Raw genomic sequence first — 7,500 nt, 5'->3', positions numbered from 1 at the left:
CATACACACTCCTAATACACTCCATACACACTCCTAATACACTCCATACACACTCCTAATACACTACACACACACTCCTAATACACTCCATACACACTCCTAATACACTACACACACTCCTAATACACTCCATACACACTCCTAATACACTACACACACTCCATACACACTCCTAATACACTACACACACTCCTAATACACTCCTAATACACTCCATACACACTCCTAATACACTTCATACATCCTGCACACACTACACACACTCCTAATACACTCCACACACACTCCTAATACACTCCACACACACTCTTAATACACTACACACACACTCCACACACACACTCCTAATACACTCCACACACACTCTTCATCATCATCATCACCAACAACATCATCTTCATCATCATCATTATTGGTATATTTTACAGCTACGTGTAGGTCGGGGGGGGGGGTATTGGGGCATTAGATGCTGAAAGTGTGAGTAATACGCTTTGTGGGGTGTGTGTGTGTGTGTGTGTGTGCGTCTGTGTGTGTGTGAGTGTCTCTGCGTGTGTGTGTCTGTGTGCGTGTCTCTGTGCGTGTGTGTGTGTGTGTGTGTGTGTCTGTGTGTCTCTGTGTGTGTGCGTGTCTCTGTGTGTGTGTGTGTGTGTGTGTGTGTGTGTGTGTGTGTCTGTGTGTCTCTGTGTGTGTGCGTGTCTCTGTGCGTGTGTGTGTGTGTGTGTGTGTGTGTCTGTGTGTGTGTGTCTGTGTGTCTCTGTGTGTGTGCGTGTCTCTGTGCGTGTGTGTGTGTGTGTGTGTGTGTCTGTGTGTCTCTGTGTGTGTGCGTGTCTCTGTGCGTGTGTGTGTGTGTGCTTTTTAAAGCTCCTTTTTAAAGCACTGCTGCTGTGCACTTTTGACCAGTAATACAGCCATTATACCTTTCAGCTGAGTAAGCACACACACACACACATACACGCACACACACACACACACACATACACGCACACACCGTTTGTATATATATATAGGTGTCACCGCCTATGTGTGTATTCATTCGTTCATATCCAGCTTAGACTGAAGCTCTGTGCATTAACTGGTCCCGCCAGCAGGGGGCAGCAGTGCTCAGGCTGGGAGAAGCTCGTGGTTGAGGATGGGTTGGGATGAAGGTTCCTTTCAGGTTCCTGAGTGGAGCTTCCTGCTGGTCAGAGGACGAGGAGGAGCTGAGAGATCTTCCCTCCAGAACCCTTCTCTCCTCCTCTTCCTCCAGATATGATCATACACTTCTACACTCTCTCTTTCTTCCATCATTCAGATCATTCTTCACCCGAGATATCTAACCACACAGATGCACTGTCTGGACAAAAGTATTGGGACACCATTCACTGTTTCTTGTTATTGGTTGTTTTGTGGTGGCTCTGTTATCCCACACAGTCCCTAGTGTGTTGCTAGGTGGTTGGTATGGTGCTGAGGACTAGTTGCTATGCCTTGTCAGATGGTTGCTGGGTGGTTGCTGTGCTGTGGTATTGGAGTGCTGTATGAACTGTAAACTTGAAGCTTTTGGGTAAGAAAGATCCTGTTATTGTGTAATATTCTAATAATTATTATATAATAATCCTTAAAAACGTAGACATTTCTTTATCTCACTCTCAGGCAAGAAAATACAGATCTGAAATCTAGAAATGAAGAGAGGAACTTTTATAGTTAATCATGAATCTAATTTATTAGTATAGCTTTTTATAACTGTTGTTGTCACAAAGCAGATTTAACCTTGGGAGGAACCAAGACTCACAGGGGGACCCGACCCGTCCTCCTCTGATCAGAACTATTTATACATTATTGATAAAAGTCACCAAACCTAAACTGTTGTACTGCTCAGGTGAGCAGCATATTCATAACCATAATATAATAATCATGGTGTTGTATAACTTAATAGAGTTTTATATCCTTTACACAGTCCTCCATTATCTTTACTAATTTATCGTCAGGTTTGGCTGATATATAGAGCTGTGTGTCATCTGCAGAACAGTGGAAATTAACACCATGTCTGCTTATAACTGAGCCCAGTGCTAACATGTATAATGTAAATAATAGCGGTCCTAGAATAGAGCCTTGCAGAACTCCATATCTTACTTCTGTGTAATTTGAAGATAAATCTTTTATCTTTATGATCTGATAGAGTTCAGTTAGATATGATCTGAACCACGATAGAACTGTTCCTGTGATTCCAACCATGTTCTCTAATCTTTCTAGTAGAATAGTGTGATCTACTGTATCAGAGGCTGCACTGAGGTCTAGTAGAGCTAATAAAGAGACATAGCCTTGATCAGAGGCAGGAAGGAGATGGTGTGTAATCTTCACTAGGGCTGTCTCTGTGCTGTGATTGGGTCTGAAGGGCTGTCTCTGTGCTGTGATTGGGTCTGAAGGGCAGTCTCTGTGCTGTGATTGGATCTGAAGGACTGTCTCTGTGCTGTGATTGGGTCTGAAGGGCTGTCTCTGTGCTGTGATTGGGTCTGAATGGCTGTCTCTGTGCTGTGATTGGGTCTGAAGGACTGTCTCTGTGCTGTGATTGGGTCTGAAGAGCTGTCTCTGTGCTGTGATTGGGTCTGTAGGGCTGTCTCTGTGCTGTGATTGGGTCTGTAGGGCCGTCTTTGTGCTGTGATTGGGTCTAAAGGGCTGTCTCTGTGCTGTGATTGGGTCTGAAGGGCTGTCTCTGTGCTGTGATTGGGTCTGTAGGGCTCTGTCTGTGCTGTGATTGGGTCTGTAGGGCTGTCTTTGTGCTGTGATTGGGTCTGAAGGGCTGTCTCTGTGCTGTGATTGGGTCTGAAGGGCTGTCTCTGTGCTGTGATTGGGTCTGAAGGGCTGTCTCTGTGCTGTGATTGGGTCTGAAGGACTGTCTCTGTGCTGTGATTGGGTCTGAAGGGCTGTCTCTGTGCTGTGATTGGGTCTGAAGGACTGTCTCTGTGCTGTGATTGGGTCTGAAGGACTGTCTCTGTGCTGTGATTGGGTCTGAAGGACTGTCTCTGTGCTGTGATTGGGTCTGAAGGGCTGTCTCTGTGCTGTGATTGGGTCTGAAGGACTGTCTCTGTGCTGTGATTGGGTCTGAAGGGCTGTTTCTGTGCTGTGATTGGGTCTGAAGGGCTGTCTCTGTGCTGTGATTGGGTCTGAAGGACTGTCTCTGTGCTGTGATTGGGTCTGAAGGGCTGTCTCTGTGCTGTGATTGGGTCTGAAGGACTGTCTCTGTGCTGTGATTGGGTCTGAAGGACTGTCTCTGTGCTGTGATTGGGTCTGAAGGGACTGTCTCTGTGCTGTGATTGGGTCTGAAGGACTGTCTCTGTGCTGTGATTGGGTCTGAAGGGACTGTCTCTGTGCTGTGATTGGGTCTGAAGGGACTGTCTCTGTGCTGTGATTGGGTCTGAAGGACTGTCTCTGTGCTGTGATTGGGTCTGAAGGACTGTCTCTGTGCTGTGATTGGGTCTGAAGGGACTGTCTCTGTGCTGTGATTGGGTCTGAAGGGCTGTCTCTGTGCTGTGATTGGGTCTGAAGGACTGTCTCTGTGCTGTGATTGGGTCATGTTTACTCAGGTATAAGCAGAGTTGTTGGGCCACAGCTTTTTTTAATATCTTGGATATAAATGTTAAGTTGGAGATGGGTCTGTAATTAGATACTACACTGGGGTCAAGATCTGGTTTCTTGATTAAAGGTTTTATAACTGCTAATTTAAGAGGTTTGGGTACATGCCCTAAGCTAAGGGATGAGTTTACTATTGTTAAAAGAATTTATTTTAGTATTTTTATTCACCCTAATGAGAGACTGTAGCTCCACCTCCTCAGTGTATATCACAATACCTACATTTAGAGAGTTATTAATATTCACCCTAATGAGACTGTAGCTCCGCCTCCTCAGTGTATATCACAATACCTACATTTAGAGCGTTATTAATATTCACCCTAATGAGAGACTGTAGCTCCGCCTCCTCAGTGTATATCACAATACCTACATTTAGAGCGTTATTAATATTCGCCCTAATCAGACTGTAGCTCCGCCTCCTCAGTGTATATCACAATACCTACATTTAGAGAGTTATTAATATTCACCCTAATGAGACTGTAGCTCCGCCTCCTCAGTGTATATCACAATACCTACATTTAGAGCGTTATTAATATTCGCCCTAATGAGACTGTAGCTCCGCCTCCTCAGTGTATATCACAATACCTACATTTAGAGCGTTATTAATATTCACCCTAATGAGACTGTAGCTCCGCCTCCTCAGTGTATATCACAATACCTACATTTAGAGCGTTATTAATATTCGCCCTAATGAGACTGTAGCTCCGCCTCCTCAGTGTATATCACAATACCTACATTTAGAGCGTTATTAATATTCACCCTAATGAGACTGTAGCTCCGCCTCCTCAGTGTATATCACAATACCTACATTTAGAGCGTTATTAATATTCGCCCTAATGAGACTGTAGCTCCGCCTCCTCAGTGTAGATCACAATACCTACATTTAGAGCGTTATTAATATTCACCCTAATGAGAGACTGTAGCTCCGCCTCCTCAGTGTATATCACAATACCTACATTTAGAGCGTTATTAATATTAACCCTAATGAGACTGTAGCTCCGCCTCCTCAGTGTATATCACAATACCTACATTTAGAGCGTTATTAATATCCAATACTTCAGGAGTGTACTGTAGATGTGATGGTGAGTCAGGAGTGTACTGTAGATGTGATGGTGGGTCAGTCAGGAGTGTACTGTAGATGTGATGGTGGGTCAGGAGTGTACTGTAGATGTGATGGTGGGTCAGTCAGGAGTGTGCTGTAGATGTGATGGTGGGTCAGTCAGGAGTGTACTGTAGATGTGATGGTGGGTCAGGAGTGTACTGTAGATGTGATGGTGGGTCAGTCAGGAGTGTACTGTAGATGTGAAGGTGGGTCAGTCAGGAGTGTACTGTAGATGTGATGGTGGGTCAGTCAGGAGAGTACTGTAGATGTGAAGGTGGGTCAGGAGTGTACTGTATATGTGATGGTGGGTCAGTCAGGAGTGTACTGTAGATGTGATGGTGGGTCAGGAGTGTACTGTAGATGTGATGGTGGGTCAGTCAGGAGTGTACTGTAGATGTGATGGTGGGTCAGGAGTGTACTGTAGATGTGAAGGTGGGTCAGGAGTGTACTGTAGATGTGATGGTGGGTCAGTCAGGAGTGTACTGTAGATGTGATGGTGGGTCAGGAGTGTACTGTAGATGTGATGGTGGGTCAGTCAGGAGTGTACTGTAGATGTGATGGTGGGTCAGGAGTGTACTGTAGATGTGATGGTGGGTCAGTCAGGAGTGTGCTGTAGATGTGATGGTGGGTCAGTCAGGAGTGTACTGTAGATGTGACGGTGGGTCAGGAGTGTACTGTAGATGTGATGGTGGGTCAGTCAGGAGTGTACTGTAGATGTGATGGTGGGTCAGGAGTGTACTGTAGATGTGATGGTGGGTCAGTCAGGAGTGTACTGTAGATGTGAAGGTGGGTCAGGAGTGTACTGTAGATGTGATGGTGGGTCAGTCAGGAGTGTACTGTAGATGTGAAGGTGGGTCAGGAGTGTACTGTAGATGTGATGGTGGGTCAGTCAGGAGTGTACGGTAGATGTAATGGTGGGTCAGTCAGGAGCGTACTGTATATGTGATGGTGGGTCAGGAGCATACTGTAGCTGTGATGGTGGGTCAGTCAGGAGTGTACTGTAGATGTGATGGTGGGTCAGTAAGGAGCGTACTGTAGATGTGATGGTGGGTCAGTCAGGAGCGTACTGTAGATGTGATGGTGGGTCAGGAGCGTACTGTAGATGTGATGGTGGGTCAGTCAGGAGTGTACTGTAGATGTGATGGTGGGTCAGGAGTGTACTGTAGATGTGAAGGTGGGTCAGGAGTGTACTGTAGATGTGATGGTGGGTCAGTCAGGAGTGTACTGTAGATGTGATGGTGGGTCAGGAGTGTACTGTAGATGTGATGGTGGGTCAGTCAGGAGTGTACTGTAGATGTGATGGTGGGTCAGGAGTGTACTGTAGATGTGATGGTGGGTCAGTCAGGAGTGTGCTGTAGATGTGATGGTGGGTCAGGAGCGTACTGTAGATGTGATGGTGGGTCAGTCAGGAGTGTACTGTAGATGTGATGGTGGGTCAGGAGTGTACTGTAGATGTGATGGTGGGTCAGTCAGGAGTGTACTGTAGATGTGATGGTGGGTCAGGAGTGTACTGTAGATGTGATGGTGGGTCAGTCAGGAGTGTACTGTAGATGTGAAGGTGGGTCAGGAGTGTACTGTAGATGTGATGGTGGGTCAGTCAGGAGTGTACTGTAGATGTGAAGGTGGGTCAGGAGTGTACTGTAGATGTGATGGTGGGTCAGGAGTGTACTGTAGATGTGATGGTGGGTCAGTCAGGAGTGTACTGTAGATGTGATGGTGGGTCAGTAAGGAACGTACTGTAGATGTGATGGTGGGTCAGTCAGGAGCGTACTGTAGATGTGATGGTGGGTCAGGAGCGTACTGTAGATGTGATGGTGGGTCAGTCAGGAGTGTACTGTAGATGTGATGGTGGGTCAGGAGTGTACTGTAGATGTGAAGGTGGGTCAGGAGTGTACTGTAGATGTGATGGTGGGTCAGTCAGGAGTGTACTGTAGATGTGATGGTGGGTCAGGAGTGTACTGTAGATGTGATGGTGGGTCAGTCAGGAGTGTACTGTAGATGTGATGGTGGGTCAGTCAGGAGTGTACTGTAGATGTGATGGTGGGTCAGTCAGGAGAGTACTGTAGATGTGATGGTGGGTCAGGAGTGTACTGTAGATGTGATGGTGGGTCAGTCAGGAGTGTACTGTAGATGTGAAGGTGGGTCAGGAGTGTACTGTAGATGTGATGGTGGGTCAGTCAGGAGTGTACTGTAGATGTGATGGTGGGTCAGTAAGGAACGTACTGTAGATGTGATGGTGGGTCAGTCAGGAGCGTACTGTAGATGTGATGGTGGGTCAGGAGCGTACTGTAGATGTGATGGTGGGTCAGTCAGGAGTGTACTGTAGATGTGATGGTGGGTCAGGAGTGTACTGTAGATGTGAAGGTGGGTCAGGAGTGTACTGTAGATGTGATGGTGGGTCAGTCAGGAGTGTACTGTAGATGTGATGGTGGGTCAGGAGTGTACTGTAGATGTGATGGTGGGTCAGTCAGGAGTGTACTGTAGATGTGATGGTGGGTCAGTCAGGAGTGTACTGTAGATGTGATGGTGGGTCAGGAGTGTACTGTAGATGTGATGGTGGGTCAGTCAGGAGTGTACTGTAGATGTGATGGTGGGTCAGGAGTGTACTGTAGATGTGATGGTGGGTCATTCAGGAGTGTACTGTAGATGTGATGGTGGGTCAGGAGTGTACTGTAGATGTGATGGTGGGTCAGTCAGGAGAGTACTGTAGATGTGATGGTGGGTCAGGAGTGTACTGTAGATGTGATGGTGGGTCAGTCAGGAGTGTACTGTAGATGTGATGGTGGGTCAGT

This window comes from Salminus brasiliensis, chromosome 8 (assembly GCF_030463535.1).
Source record: "Salminus brasiliensis chromosome 8, fSalBra1.hap2, whole genome shotgun sequence".
In the NCBI taxonomy this organism is placed as follows: Eukaryota; Metazoa; Chordata; class Actinopteri; order Characiformes; family Bryconidae; genus Salminus; species Salminus brasiliensis.
The sequence above is the reverse complement of the archived record's forward strand: the minus strand, read 5'-3'. Positions refer to the sequence as shown.